The sequence below is a fragment of the Coregonus lavaretus genome (assembly GCF_964263955.1).
Source record: "Coregonus lavaretus genome assembly, contig: HAP1_SCAFFOLD_983, whole genome shotgun sequence".
Taxonomy (NCBI): domain Eukaryota; kingdom Metazoa; phylum Chordata; class Actinopteri; order Salmoniformes; family Salmonidae; genus Coregonus; species Coregonus lavaretus.
In genome coordinates, this window is record NW_028158272.1 from 92501 (window position 1) to 107394 (window position 14894).

Consider the following 14894-nt stretch of genomic DNA (forward strand, 5'->3'; position numbering starts at 1 on the left):
ATGGAAGAATGAGATGGAGGACAGCATTTACCGTAGATGTAAACTGGAAGTCATGGTGAGAAAATGAATTCGAAAAGAAATTGCACTAAAACACAGTTACCTGTATATATCAATGTATCCTCAGTGTGTGGAAGATTGCGTGGCCTGTACTTCATGCAGGCCATCCCGGCTAGCTCCTCACACAGTTAAACACAAAGGAGCATGGTGGAGTTAATTGATACATTCCTGAGTAAGGTTGCTAGGTCATTGTTATTGCAAAACATACACTGTGTTTCTTTGGTCTTTCCCAGACGTTGTTTTGTGAGTTTGCATGTACAGTGAGCTCAGTATAGGGGAAATCTAATTCCTCTGTTTTGGTACAGTGAGATGGAGAGTGGGGCGTGCGGTTGTCAGCTATTTTAAGGTACGCTTGTATCACTCACTACTCGACATCAGAGATTGGGATTCCATTAGTCATTTACTTCCACAGAGAGGTAATATGTAGAGAATGGGGTGTCTAACTCATTTTGACCCGCAGGCCGCGTTCGGTCTTCACCGAGGTCCGGATGGCTGCACTTAAAATGCATTACATTTAGTCTTCATCAAAATTTGCTCTATCCCAGGGTTTCCCAAACTCGGTCCTGGGGTGCACATTTTGTTTTTAGGCCTAGCACTACACAGCTGATTCAAATAAATATTGACGATGAGTTGGTTATTCGAATCAGCTGTGTAGTCAGTCCTTGGGTAAAAACTAAAACGTGGGTCCCAGGACAGAGTTTTGGAAACCCTGCTCTGTCCATTGCTTTTAGAATGTCCAATGCTCCCTGACTGTCTAGCTTTCATTTTGTTTACTGTTAGCAAGCCGGACAGAGTGAAGAGACTGTAAATGAAGGTTTATTATCATTTCTACACAGTTTGGTTTTAGTCATTTCCATTTCGATTGAGATTGTTTTTCCCCAAAAACATTTTTTTCTAAACAAAATAATTGAATGGGTTCTGTATGTTTGACACCTTATTAAGGGAAGAACCCAATGTATAACAGTACTCTCTTTTAGTGCGTTGGAATTGTGTGTACGTTTTATTGGCTACTATCCTTTGTCATCAACTCTGGTGAGTACTTGACAGATGATTGCCAAAGATGGGGTGATTTACTTTAACATTTGGAAAAGCGATGCAGTGATGCTGCAGTCCTTCCACACACCCACAGGACTACTACTCAGGTTGATGTGTAACCTTCTTGTTTGGTTTTTGATCTCTATCTGTCATATCTGCAACAATGCTGTAACGGTTGCTACCGGAGAAACACAGTGGGTGAACCACGTCACATACAGTAGAGTGAAATTCCTACTTCAAAAGGTCATGAGTCAAAATGAAGACGGGTAGTCAAATCGGTAGTGGCGATGTAGCCTACAGTATGGCATGCCATGTTGCTAAGTAATAGCCCATACAGTAAGTAACTAAACGTAACCTCTTTTCTCGGTACAGCTGCTCATACCTTTTCTGATGATACATTTTTGATGCAGAATTTGCTTTTCCCTCTATGTGAAAACAAGTTGTAATTCAGCAGATAACAAATCAAAATGTTCTACTTATTCAGATAAAACAAACGTAAAAGAGATACATTAAGTAACTCCTCCAGTCTCTGTGCGTCTAATTCTTAACTACACAGGATGTCCCTGTGGACTATTCTTCTGGCAGAAACAAGGTAAAACTAGAGAACTCTCATCTGGTTTGAGTCAGAGCCCTGCATTACCAACAGAGTTTAGGGGGTGAGTGGGATTTCTGTAACATGCAGTCCTGTAGGCCTCTTTTGGTTTTAATCGAAGGCCCAAACAGGCCAGGAAATGGGGCTAATCCCAGGTCTGAGAGGCACACGGGGACGTGATCTTAGCGATGGCTCGTGGACTCAACCACATCAAAGAGTCTTGCTCGTGGGTAAAGGGGACTGACTGACTGATGAAGGGACGAGCCAAGGCTTGAAGTGGAGGATGGGGTCACTTAGGGAGATGCTGGAGCTTCAAAGCCTCACCGCTGAGCACGCAACAGATACAGAGACACCGCAGAGAGAGACAGAGACGGAGAGAGAGCTGTGTGTTCCACAGGGCTGCGGTGAAAATGCTGCATCATCTTAGAGGGTGCATGAGAGATGGGCATGGCTGGGTGGATTATCCTGCTGGGGAAAGTTAGTAGATCTGGGTGATGTTAATGTTTTACCTGCTGGTTATCATTCTACCTGCTGGTTTTAACCAATGGGTACTAAGCAGGATATCCTTTTGATGAGTAAAAGGCATTTTAGTGGTTGGCATCGGCACCGGTGGAAACATTCAATTCTGACATGGCTCTGCTGAAAAGAGTTCTCTCTCACCTCCCAAGGTTTCATTTTAGTCAGACAGTAGTAGGTATGAAGAGGATCTGTAAGTATTGAAGGTGAGGCATTAATGTATTGACAGATAGATGAACTCACCATCCTGACCCACTGCTGTGTTCTGGTCTGTTCTGGTCTAGTCTGTTCTGGTCCTCAGGGTACTGAACATGTCTGAGCTGGTGGCCTCGCGTCCTGACCTGGCCACACTGAAAAAGGAGAACCAGCTGGTCTATCCAGTCCACAAGAGTCAGAACAGACACTTCCAGTATAGATACAAGCAGGTCCTGTCATGGTGAAGACTGACCTGGCCTTGACCGTACAGTACACAATGGATTTGGTGCCGTGTGTGTGTGCCTTATCATCACAGTTAACATGTAACAAAACTAACTCAAAGCAAATAGCTGTCCCAAGAAACAAGAGCCCAAACAAGCAAGGAAAATTAGCAGCACGCATAATTACTCTGTGTATTTAAAATAATAATAACAACAACAACACTTCATACGGTAATTGTTTGTCTTAATGAGCATGTCAGGGGCGCAACATGATTGGTTAATTACGGTAGGCCAACATGATGCTCTCTGGGTAATTGAAGTCACTCGTGTCGATCGACTGCATTGTCATTAATCAGAGGGTAAACATTAAAGAGAGGGGCACTCTAAAGGAAAGTAATTGTTGTTGATCTGCATAGGGAAACACGTCAATAAGTCAGTTCTGCAAGGCCCACTCAATCTACTTTAATGTCATTAACCCAGTCAAATATGGCAGCATTAAATAATACGCTACTCAAAGGGAATGTATCATAAAGAGATGTTTGATTGGATTCAAGCCAGATTGCTTTGCTAATTTAAATTATAATGCAGGGCTTTCGTTCTAATGAAAGAGAATGGGAGCCATTTGACTGTACTGATAAATGCACACTATGCTACATCCTTCCATGTGACACACACAGAATCTGCAAATGAACGGCACTGCAGTGTCACTTTGTGTGTCACTGACTGTGTGTGCACCCTCTTTCTTTCCTTCCTCCCAGCTTGGTGGAAGGTGTAGTGGCGTTCAACTCCTCTTTCAACATGGAGTCCTTCCTGTCCTCCATTTCGTCCTTCATGAAGATGATCCCGGACCACAGGCGCCAAAGACCTGGACAAGCTCATCTGCCCAAAGTGTCGGGTCCTCCACTTCCCCATCAAATTCCCCCATGTCACAAGGTCAGTGTCATCATCCCTGGCTGCAGTCATTTGCATTCTAGGGATAACCAGGCAACTGATTAAAGAAAGCAGAGTTGAGAGAGAGAGCGTTGCAGGCTCCTAATCCGACCCAGAGAGCTGATAGGGTCTGGGAGCATGGTTAATGGCAATCTGATTGACTGGAGAGAAGTTAGTTCTGTAAGAGTCAAGATTAGAAGTGACTACGGAGTTTTAATATCCTGTTTTGTTAAGGCCTATCTATCACTCTCACACGTACTGTCATCTGTATACGTTACAGATGTCGGTGTAACGTTACAGATGTCGGTGTAAGGTTACAGATGTCGGTGTAACGTTACAGATGTCGGTGTAACGTTACAGATGTCGGCGTAACGTTACAGATGTCGGCGTAACGTTACAGATGTCGGCGTAACGTTACAGATGTCGGCGTAACGTTACAGATGTCGGCGTAACGTTACAGATGTCGGCGTAACGTTACAGATGTCGGCGTAACGTTACAGATGTCGGCGTAACGTTACAGATGTCGGCGTAACGTTACAGATGTCGGCGTAACGTTACAGATGTCGGTGTAACGTTACAGATGTCGGCGTTTACTGGACCTATCTGAAGTGTTTGGGTGAGATGGTCAGCGGTGGCAACATTTAGAAGGAAAATAGGTTTTCTGTTATCTCTTTTGATTGATTTAAGAGCTTCATCAGTATAGGGAACATATTTAAAACATTTGGTAAAAAATTAATCACCTAATAATTATGTAATTATTACTTTGTGGATTGTTAGGAATTTATTTAAACAAGCACCACAATTTGCTAATTGTATTTATTATTATTTCAACTAAGCACCACAAATATCTATTATTACCACAAAATGGACTTAGAAATTAACTTCTGCTAATGTCAAATAATATGAGTTTACGTTTGTAAATAAAATGACATGCACATAGATTAGAGAACAGCTGTCATGGATGGATTGGATCCAGGCGTCTCTTTTATAAGCTGTTGTCTCGGATCGGTGATGAGGGGTGGTACTATTTTATTGCTCTGTTCCAAAACAATGCACTCGCTGCGAAGCACTCCAAAAATCGATGCAACAGAGAGGGTCTGCTTCCTATCAGAGACCAAATCAAGAACAGACAATTCTTCACATGAAAGCGAGAACATCATAACAGTTTAAACTTAAATATTAACGTTGAAACACCAAATGTATTCTGACAAAGTCTGACTATTGGTCGCACAGGTGTGTGCGTGTCACCCCGACATCGGTGTTGCTGCTTGAACAATTCTCTGATGTATCACAGCTGGAATTTCTTTCATGATATCTCATATTTAAGCGAAACCATAATGCCCATATTTTCATCGGGCGGCATGGCGTTTATTGAATAGAAATTTACAAACACCTGATGCAGTTTTTTAGTGATTCCTGTGCTTGCTTTCTTCTTCTCTCTTTCAAGCCTTGCCATTATGTGACAGAACACAGTGGAAAAGATGAAAGCAGTTTCCGCCGCTCACCCAAGTTGCTCTGAGCTTCCTCTTGTGGCATATTATAGCTAATGATTTAGCCCTACGTCCCCTTAGGAGTTCCTTCTCCATGAAACTTGTGTGTGAGAGTGTGTGACCCTGCCTGCAGCTTTTGTGTCATGCAGACTTTATTTTATGGCCTTCCCAATTAGAGCGAGTGTGTTATGTGATTTCAGTCCACTCCGATTTATGCTGGATGCACATATTCCCTCACAGGGACAGGTTTAACATTCAACATCATGATAATGCACTACCATATGACTAGCCAGCTTTTTTGCTAAGATTAAGAGTAAGGTTTGTTTATAGTATTTAGAGAGTATTTATTTGCCTTTTTAAATTTGAAGTACATTGAAGCAATGATGCAACTAATGTGTCTGAGCAGTGTATCTCTACATGCTTTCCCTGTATATTTGCTGGGGTGAGAAATACTGAAAGTGAGATGCCATGGATGATGCAGGCCTCTCGCCCAGAGTGATTTTCAGCTCATTTTCAGATGGTAATTTGCCTGATCCAAAGCAAACTCACAGAGTGTAAGTAAGCAATTATATGCATGGCCGACAATCCCTCAACATGCCCGCGGTCCTTTTCCAAACACAGTTAGTCCAGCTCTTTGAAAATATAAAACTCTCAGAGAAACAAACAGGGGAGAAACACCACATGATTGTTCCGTATTTGTGTTTTCATTGTCTCTGAAATGTTCTCTCGGTCCAAGCTCTCAAAGTGCTCAAATCATCTGGAGTGTTTGTGTTTGCGGTATCCATCTATCACTCGGCTTTAGAGAGGTGGACTTTTGTAATTTAATTGCGATTGACCTGAGCCAGCAGAAACCTGCGGTGAGAGACAAAGCTATCACATTTATCATGGTGGAACAGCAGGGCATTGACTTTCTTTGAGGATTGTCAGTTCACAGGTCTGGTGTGTGTGTGTGTGTGTATATATATAATGGGTGGGGGAATGCAGAGGGAGTAATTGAATCAATATGCACATGATCAGCAGGTGCCAGATTCTGGGACCCCACTGCAGTCCCCCATTCACCCCAGTTCTCTCTGAGGTCTTTGTGTGGCTGTCAGGCAGCGTGTATTTCTGTTCCTCTGGAGAACAGAACGCTGTCAGGTGTTCAAGGCGGAGGGAAACCAGATTGATCATGATTAGTCCGTTGTTATTTCGTTTTCTTACATAGAATGTGGAAGGAACCAAGGGAATGTAGGGTTATATGGAACAGGTTCTCCATTGCTAATGTTAAGAAACAAAAGGAGGGACTCTTTCATGTTCTTCCATGAAAAGATATCAATGCAGGTTTAAACTCTGCTTGAAAGCGTTGCACGTTCTTTAGGACCTCCCCTCTGATGGCCGGTTTTCATTAAAGTCCCTTAACTCATTACAGATAACTGAAGCAACTTTTAAGTTGATTGGGAAAAGGTTGTTCTTTTTTTGGCTACTTTTAAAAGCCATTGATGTGGCTCCTTGTGAAGAAGCAGTCAGTCAGTCAGCTCAGGTCTCAAATGACTGACTCCTGGAATGAGTCTGCTGGAGGAGCAGATGGCAGGATATCCTGTTTGAAACGTTCCTTTGACAAAGTTCAAATGCAACTGGACGTTTTCGCAACCGATGAAGATGGTTACATTTTAAAACGGGAGGACACAAATAATATGTTTAGTCCCAACACAACCCACAATTACTTCATTTGCCTTGTCAGTTGTGTCCTGTTATACAGTAAATGTTGTGTGTTACTGTTTGACTGATGAGACAGACACATCTAGACTTTTAGTTGAATACTGTATGTGTGAAAAATGGAGAGGTAAACCGGTTTGCATTAGTTTCTTCTTAGTGTCTAAGGACGGAGAGAGATTGTTGTTGTATCAGCCACCCCACATGGAGAACCTATGAAGAGAAAACCACCCCAAGGAATGTTGAAGGTTTTCCAGATTCTGGACATCTGAAGGCATTTGTTGCCACGTGCCTCGGTGAGCCTTGGTGAGGCTGTTTAGCCGTGGGACTGTGGGGACTTATTGGAAACATTAAAGCGATGGAGCAGAGGAATCTGAAAGGCAGTCTGGGTCTACTGGCTTAGTAAGAGGGGTTTGTGTTAAACAGGGGTTGTGTAGACAGACAGTAGACTGATTGATGTTTGGGATTTATTTACCATTGGATCAACAGGGTCGTTTTGCATTGCTTTAGGAAAATAAAATGTAACAGAGCATTAAATGTATTCTGTAGTTCATGTGGTTATTTAGTCACTTGAAGCTATGTGGAAAAGTGAAAATAATTCAGGCTACTTTGTGTGGTTGGTTCCATTACGCTATTTGTATTAGAACGTTGATGATACATATCCCCTTCCTGTGAATTGTATTCAGATGATTCTCTCACTTTGACTTTGTTCATGGATTGACTTGAGACTGATCCCACATATGTATCCCCTTGTTTACCACTAATGAAAACCTAGAACAATGTTTTGTGTTCAGCAGTATTATTTTACCATGTAATCTCTTGTGTGCTCCAATCTGAACTTCTAATCTTGATCATGACACTGTTGAGACAGAGACAAAGACAATGAGGTACATCCTTCCCGACCCTAAAGCTCACCCACCTAGTCCCGCCCCGCTCTGCCCCTCGAGGGTCAAATATCACCATTTGGCTCCTAAGCGTGTCATTTTATCAGACCACCCAACACTCATCCCACAATCTCCTCTTCGATGACTCTCCAGTCACCGAGCGGCGGTCACCCTGCCTGCGAGGGCATGTGGAGGGAGAGGAGAGGGGGAGAAGGGTAGGGGCTGGTGAAGGGGGGAGGAGGGGGAAGAGGGGGAGGAGGGGGAAGCCTAGCTCTCCTAATTAAACCACCCATGTTTAAGCTCATCGGTGACATGATGAAAAAAGCTTTTGGTCGGTTGGAATAAGTGCTCAGCCCAAAGTATGATGACAGTGTACAGCCAAACTGCAGGTACAGCTTTCAGTCGCTCGTGTACCAGGAACGACCACAATTGGGTCCATATGGTGTCTTCGAAGTTCGGGGAACTAACCCTGATGATTAGGAACGAATTAAAGATCAAACCCTGTATTGGTGATTAGTCCTTCATACCAAACTTTAGCTAACACACATTGCCATCTGTTCAGTGGTGACATACTAAAGAAAAACTGGTGTTTTCGGAAACAAGATACACAATGTAATAATCTCGTAACTACCGGAGCATTGAAAATGATCACCTATTTATGTTGTACTTTTAGCACATGGCTAGTCTGCAATGTGTGTCACACGTTCTCAATAACAACAACGTTTTTTTTTTTTATAAAATGATTAGTGTAAAATATATAACTGCCTGTGACAAACGACTGATATCTGATCAACACTAACAATAAGTCCTGTTATATGTTACTTTCGTTAGTTAATCATCTACAACTAGTCAAATAAACTTGGATCTCACACAGACAATCTCCATTCACCAGAAACTGTAATAGTTTGAAACTAACATTTGTACTTTTCAAACGTTAACTATTCAGTATACCCATAGATCAGTCCAGTGCAATATAGTTCCTAAACATGTATCCCATTTTATGCCATTACACAACTGCGATTTATACCCGATACTTGAGATTTTAGAATGGTAGGCCGTCATTGTAAATGAGAATTTGTTCTTAACTGACTTGCCTATTTAAATGTAAATGTAAATGTTAAATAAAGGTTCAATAAAAAAAGAAAAAAAAAATAATTGAAGGAAAATGACAAGCATGTAACCACGACGACAGGTCCACAAAGCATTACATCATAGAAAGATGCACTTACCACAAATTCCTAATTTTGCTAAGCCGTATTGTACATTGCTCTCGGATACACTTATTTTTTTAATGGTCATTAGTACAGTATACATGATACCAATTTTAGCTTCAAGATGCCAGCAATTGGAAAAAGTAGATTGTGCTGATTTATTGGCACATGGAACCATGTGGCATGCTCTAATTTTTTAAAAACTCTGTGGATAGTGCTAAAACAATGATGTCATATCTGTATCCTGCCATCACGATTGCCATTGGAACATAATTACTTTTGAGTCTTGACTCCTGGGATGGATGGATGGTGCTTGCGTGTCACAATGGAAGGCGTTACTTTTATTCTATGTTCCAACCCAGTAAAAGACAATGATTCACGTTCCAGGGAAACAGTTCTGATAAAAACAGCCATGGTATTGTGAGGACGGAGGTCAGTTTGATGTCTCAGTGCTCCATGCTGTACGGTGTACTTTTTTCACTCTCTTGTTTGCAATGCATTATGGGACCTTTATATCCCATTCTGTTGTTGTGACGACAAATCAAATCCTGACATGGGGATGTTACATGGGGATTTTCATGTCTAAAGCTAAACCTGAATGAAAACATTGAGCGGACAGGTTATATTTGGTGAGGGTATTACCGTCCGATCTCTGCTCCACAGCAGATGTCTGGGCTTTGTGTCTCTGGTGAAAGCTGATTGTTCCCGATGTCACATTCTGCAAGCCATATGCATATTACATAATGTCATCCTTTTCCCAGAATAATCAACACAGACAACTCACTATGATTTTATCTGACTTTTGGGTCTCTGAGCTCTACTGTTTTGCAACGCTGAAGGCGAAATGACATCCATCCTCCTCCGTCCTCATCGCTCCCCTTCCTTCCGTCCTAATCTCTGTCTAAGTCCGAACACTCGTGGGGGGGAAATTCCCCCTGGGCCCTCGCTCTGACCACAGCCTCCTATCACCATGATCGAGTGGACCAGCGTCCCTCATAGGGGTGCTGCAGAGTGGACCGATAGCTTCTGACTAAAGGGTCAGCTCGCCAGCCTCGTAATGACTGTAAAGTAGATGTTAATGTGCTTTAATGAACTGCTCCGTCCATGCCACAGAGGCTGATGCTTCTCTGGCTGCCTCTGGATCGGCTATAGTGGCTGTCTGGCCTTTCCTCATCAAGCCACTATTAGCTGGGCTAAATGCCCTATCCTGGTTTTGAGGATTATGCTGATGAGATTATTTTGAAGTGTTGGCCTCAGGACAGTAACCTTGATGCTAAACCTTTGGATGGTTTTCTGTCCTGTACTCTATCCTACTCTGGCCACTCAATTACTCTGTCAGGTCAGATTCACCCTGAAGACGAAAGAGCAGAAGTTGTCTTAGACCATCTTAAAAAATGTAATATACATAACCCCAAAATGAAGTATTTATCATGAGAAGGCCATAAACAATAACTAGTAATGCTGCATACCCCAACAAAGGTTAAAATATAATCTTTCTGATAAAAATACAATAAATAAGAAAATGAAATATTTGCTGATGTATTTCCTATTCAACAAAATTATATGATTAAGGCTTGAAATGACTTGCTTTCTAAATATAGTTTAACAAATTATAAAATGACAAACTATAAGATTTCACCCTCCTTATAACTGTAAAATACATATTTGTATGTTTAGTGTTAGAGAAAATGTGCATATTTTCTGAACGTCTCTCTTGATTAAAACGTCTGCCCATTGCTTTGAACGTCTCACAGAACTCTAGCGTGGCTTCCTGAACTCGTTAGGAACTCGCCTTTCATCTCATATTAATATTGTGCGTCTTGTTTAAAATCTATGAATTATTTTAGATTACTGACTATAAATTGATCTCTGAATGATCTGCAGTGCCGAAACCACTCTCCCCTGCTGCGCAGCGATGTAAGGATTCCAGGCATATGTGTTGTTAGTGGCTGTGACGTAGGGTCCAGCCAGGAGTTGATGAACAGTCAGAAGAGGGAATGAAATGCTGTGAGGGACATCCCAGCTTCAAGTAGTGTCAGATTTCACATCCTGCTTCACACAGGCAAAAGACACATACTCCTGTGTCCGTGAGAATCAGGGCTACAGCTCAGTGGAAGTCATTTCGATCTATGGTGTCCCCAGATCGATTTATACGCAAAAATGTCAGTCGGAACTGGTACCAGAGCCACAAAGGTCCCCAAAACAGGGAACTTTACATCTAAGAGGTTTTAACAGTGGTGTCTATTGTCGTTTATAACAGGACTCTGTTAGTTCTAACTCAGTTACTTTTGGGGAACCTATGCTTATCAACTCCTGTTACCACTGGAGCTACAGATTTTACCTCAACCTCACAAACAAAGAAGAAACCCCATCACCTACAATGATTCATTGTCAAAATACTTAGCATAAATATTTAGAGTAACATTAGCAAACAGCACAACAATACTGTAACTGAACAGCACATATGGCCTCCATGCTCCTGTCTCCCCAGAGCAGAGCAGAGAGCCCAGCCCTGCTTCACCATGGCTCAAAATCACTGCTGTTTCTCATTAACCGGGAAAAAAGATCAAATTATTTTTGACTTTGACTCCCCCTTCATCCTTTCACATTAAATGCAGATATAAAGTCATCACAGAAATGACTGTTGATTTATAAATAAGCTAATTGGCGGCATTTTATCTAAGTACATCTCTCTCTCTCTCTCTCTCTCTCTCTCTTTCTTTCTTTCTTTCTTTCTTTCTTTCTTTCTTTCTTTCTTTCTTTCTTTCTTTCTTTCTTTCTTTCTTTCTTTCTTTCTTTCTTTCTTTCTTTCTTTCTTTCTTTCTTTCTTTCTTTCTTTCTTTCTTTCTTTGCCGGTAGATATGGCAGCGTTTTAAGTGTCCCTCATCCAAATGTTTAAATGGCTTATCAAATTATATGTTCCCAGGGGGCTGTGAGGCAGCCTCATTGGTCATACCTAACCACAAGTGTCTCCTTGTCAGCTCCACCACTGAGCCATCCGGCAGAGACGATCCCATGTCCATATCTGTTAGTTAATATATATCCATCTGCCTACTTTATCCCACTTTGTCAGTTTTATCAAGGTAATGCCTGGCAGCATGATTTCAGCAACACTGCTCTGAAAATAAAGGCTTTATAGTTTCTAATAACGCAAGTGCATCGCTAGAGTCGGACAGTGCTTACCATAAAGCTTAGCTGTATGTTTTCATGCATTCCTTATGCTAATCTTTCCACATATAAGGCAATATTATCAGCCTCTATTCATTCTTTCTCCCTAAGCGAGCTTCATTATATGACAAGGAAATGTAGGAAGTTGGCATTAGGGAACTGTTTTTACCCAATGGAACCATATGCTGTAGCCTATAATCTACCACATTCCAGTTTGTTTCATTGTACAGTAGATTACTTTTCTAGAAATTGAAAAAAAAAAGGCCATAAACGCCATCAACATCTTATGGTAATGTTGCTAAATCTGTCAGCAGAGATTCGTCATGCCATGATGTCATTCTCACCACAGGATTATTCTGGCGTCAGTAACAGGTTTTTAATGAAAATCAGGATCGGTCTACACGCCACTGTATTTTCTACTATAGTTGCTGGTTCATCTGGTTCAGTTATAGTTGCTGAGAAAGATCAAGGCTGTGGGCGGTATGCTTTGATACACAGTGGGGTCCGAAATGATTGACACCCTTGATAAAGATGAGCAGTAATGACTGTATAAAACAAGTAATTCAAATAATGAGCTGTATTGTATGCTAAAAAAATTGGGAAATTAAATTATTATAATAAAGGTGTCAATAATTTTGGATCCCACTGTACTGTGGTCTCTTCCTCACCCACTGGAGAAATACAGGAATTCATAAAGCCAATGGGAATGACTTTGTGAAGCAGGAACTCTTGAGTAGTACTTATTGGAATAATCGTGGTGTGACCCTGAGGTCTCATACTGAAGTGGTATGTAGACTGAACCTCCACCTTGACTAGAGAGGTAACAATACACACGGTCTATAACACTCTGTAGGATGCAAAACAACAGTTCCATAAATCCACCCTAGCCACGAACACTTGCCGTGGTGCCAGCATTTTGAATGTGTTCCCCATTCCTTCGTCAATGACATCAGCATCTTTCCATGCTTGTACACTTCCTCGTTCTAGTCTCTCTCTCCAAGCAAAGCAACCTGACAAACAGAGTAGAAGATTTCAGTAGCATTGGAAGATCCTCCTCCGTTTGTTTTCATTAGTGATTCTGTTTTCTTATGATGCAAACCATTCACAATACACAAGATAGATACAGTTCTATGAGGAGATTTTCATATCTACTTAGATTGCTGTGAAATTGAAGTGTGTGTGTGTGTGTGTGTGTGTGTGTGCATTTAGCCAAGGTAATTTATTTTTCACTCTAGTGTCTCACCAATACACACACACACACACACAGTGAATGTGATCAACAAAGCTCCCCATAACAGTTATTGTAATTGATGATGACAGGGAAGAAGTGGAGTCTGAACTGAGGCCCAGCAGGAGAGAGGACAGTTGCTCAGGGTTCCCCTGTCAGTTAAAATCCATGGAGTGACCTGGACTCCCCAGGCAGGTGGTGGAGGACTGGAAGGGCTGGAACAGGCAGCAGGACCAACCTGGCACAGACCATCACCACAACCTGCAACACATAGTTAGACACGCATTGTTGCTGTCACCAGCTTTGTGTGTGTGTGTGTGTGTGTGTGTGTGTGTGTGTGTGTGTGTGTGTGTGTGTGTGTGTGTGTGTGTGTGCATGGGTGAGTGCCTGGAGACAGGCAGGCCAGAGGCTCACAGGGTCAACCCATGTCTCCATACAGGCCAGAGGTTCACATGGTCAACCCATGTCTCCAGGCAGGCCAGAGGTTCACAAGGTCAACCCATGTCTCCAGGCAGGCCAGAGGCTCACATGGTCACCCATGTCTCCAGGCAGGCCAGAGGCTCACAGTGTCAACACATGTCTCCAGGCAGGCCAGAGGTTCACATGGTCAACCCATGTCTCCAGGCAGGCCAGAGGCTCACAGTGTCAACACATGTCTCCAGGCAGGCCAGAGGTTCACAGGGTCAACACATGTCTCCAGGCAGGCCAGAGGTTCACAGGGTCAACCCATGTCTCCAGGCAGGCCAGAGGTTCACAAGGTCAACCCATGTCTCCATACAGGCCAGAGGTTCACATGGTCAACCCATGTCTCCAGGCAGGCCAGAGGCTCAACCCATGTCTCCAGGCAGGCCAGAGGCTCACAGTGTCAACCCATGTCTCCAGGCAGGCCAGAGGCTCACATGGTCAACCCATGTCTCCAGGCAGGCCAGAGGCTCACAGTGTCAACCCATGTCTCCAGGCAGGCCAGAGGATCACAGGGTCAACCCATGTCTCCAGACAGGCCAGAGGCTCCATGGTAACACAGTAGGAATAGTAATACACTAAAATAATGTAGAATAAAGTGAAGGCCATTGGCTATGAGAAATTACTGAGCTTTGTATTGTTAAGTGTAATTACTGGAATAATAATGTGCAGGATCATCATCGAGGGCCATTCCATAGTGTGTTTATGTCTTTATCACATCATGAAGTGGTGGCAGAACAGTGTCTTCACGCTTTATCTAACCCCAACAGGCCTGAAGAGCTGCTGCGTCCAGTAGAACAGCAGGAAGGAAGGGGAGGAACCTCTCAGTTCCCCTCTGGCTCCCAAAGCGCTGTGCTCGAGCCCAGAGCCAGAGGCTGCCATGCTGGATCAGAGGGAAGGCACCGGGCAGGCTGAGGCTCCTTCTCACCCCAGGGAAGAGAGAGGGCCCGGGGGAGAGATGGAGGAGAAGGAAGAGTGGGAGTGAGGACCATGGGCCATGTCAGACCTCTTCATATCAAATCAAATTGTATTTATCACATGCGCCGAATACAACAGGTGTAGACCTTACAGTGAAATGCTTACTTACAAGCCCTTAACCAACAATGCAGTTCTAAGAAAGAATACCCCAAAAAAAAAAGTTCAGCAATAAAATAACAAATTAGCGATGCTATATACAGGGGGTACCGGTACCGAGTCAATGTGCGGGGGCACC

General features: G+C 42.8%; 1 pseudogene across 1 annotated transcript in view; it reads left to right on the forward strand.

Moving 5' to 3' along the window:
- LOC311124212 (tRNA-queuosine alpha-mannosyltransferase-like) overlaps positions 1 to 14666 on the forward strand; it is a 23826-nt pseudogene extending 9160 nt beyond the window's left edge. Inside the window, exons 2-4 of the transcript in view lie at positions 2485 to 2636; positions 3375 to 3555; positions 14452 to 14666. The product of the transcript in view is annotated as a tRNA-queuosine alpha-mannosyltransferase-like (transcript). The remainder of the gene's footprint in view (positions 1 to 2484; positions 2637 to 3374; positions 3556 to 14451) is intronic.
- Positions 14667 to 14894: the final 228 nt, after the last annotated feature.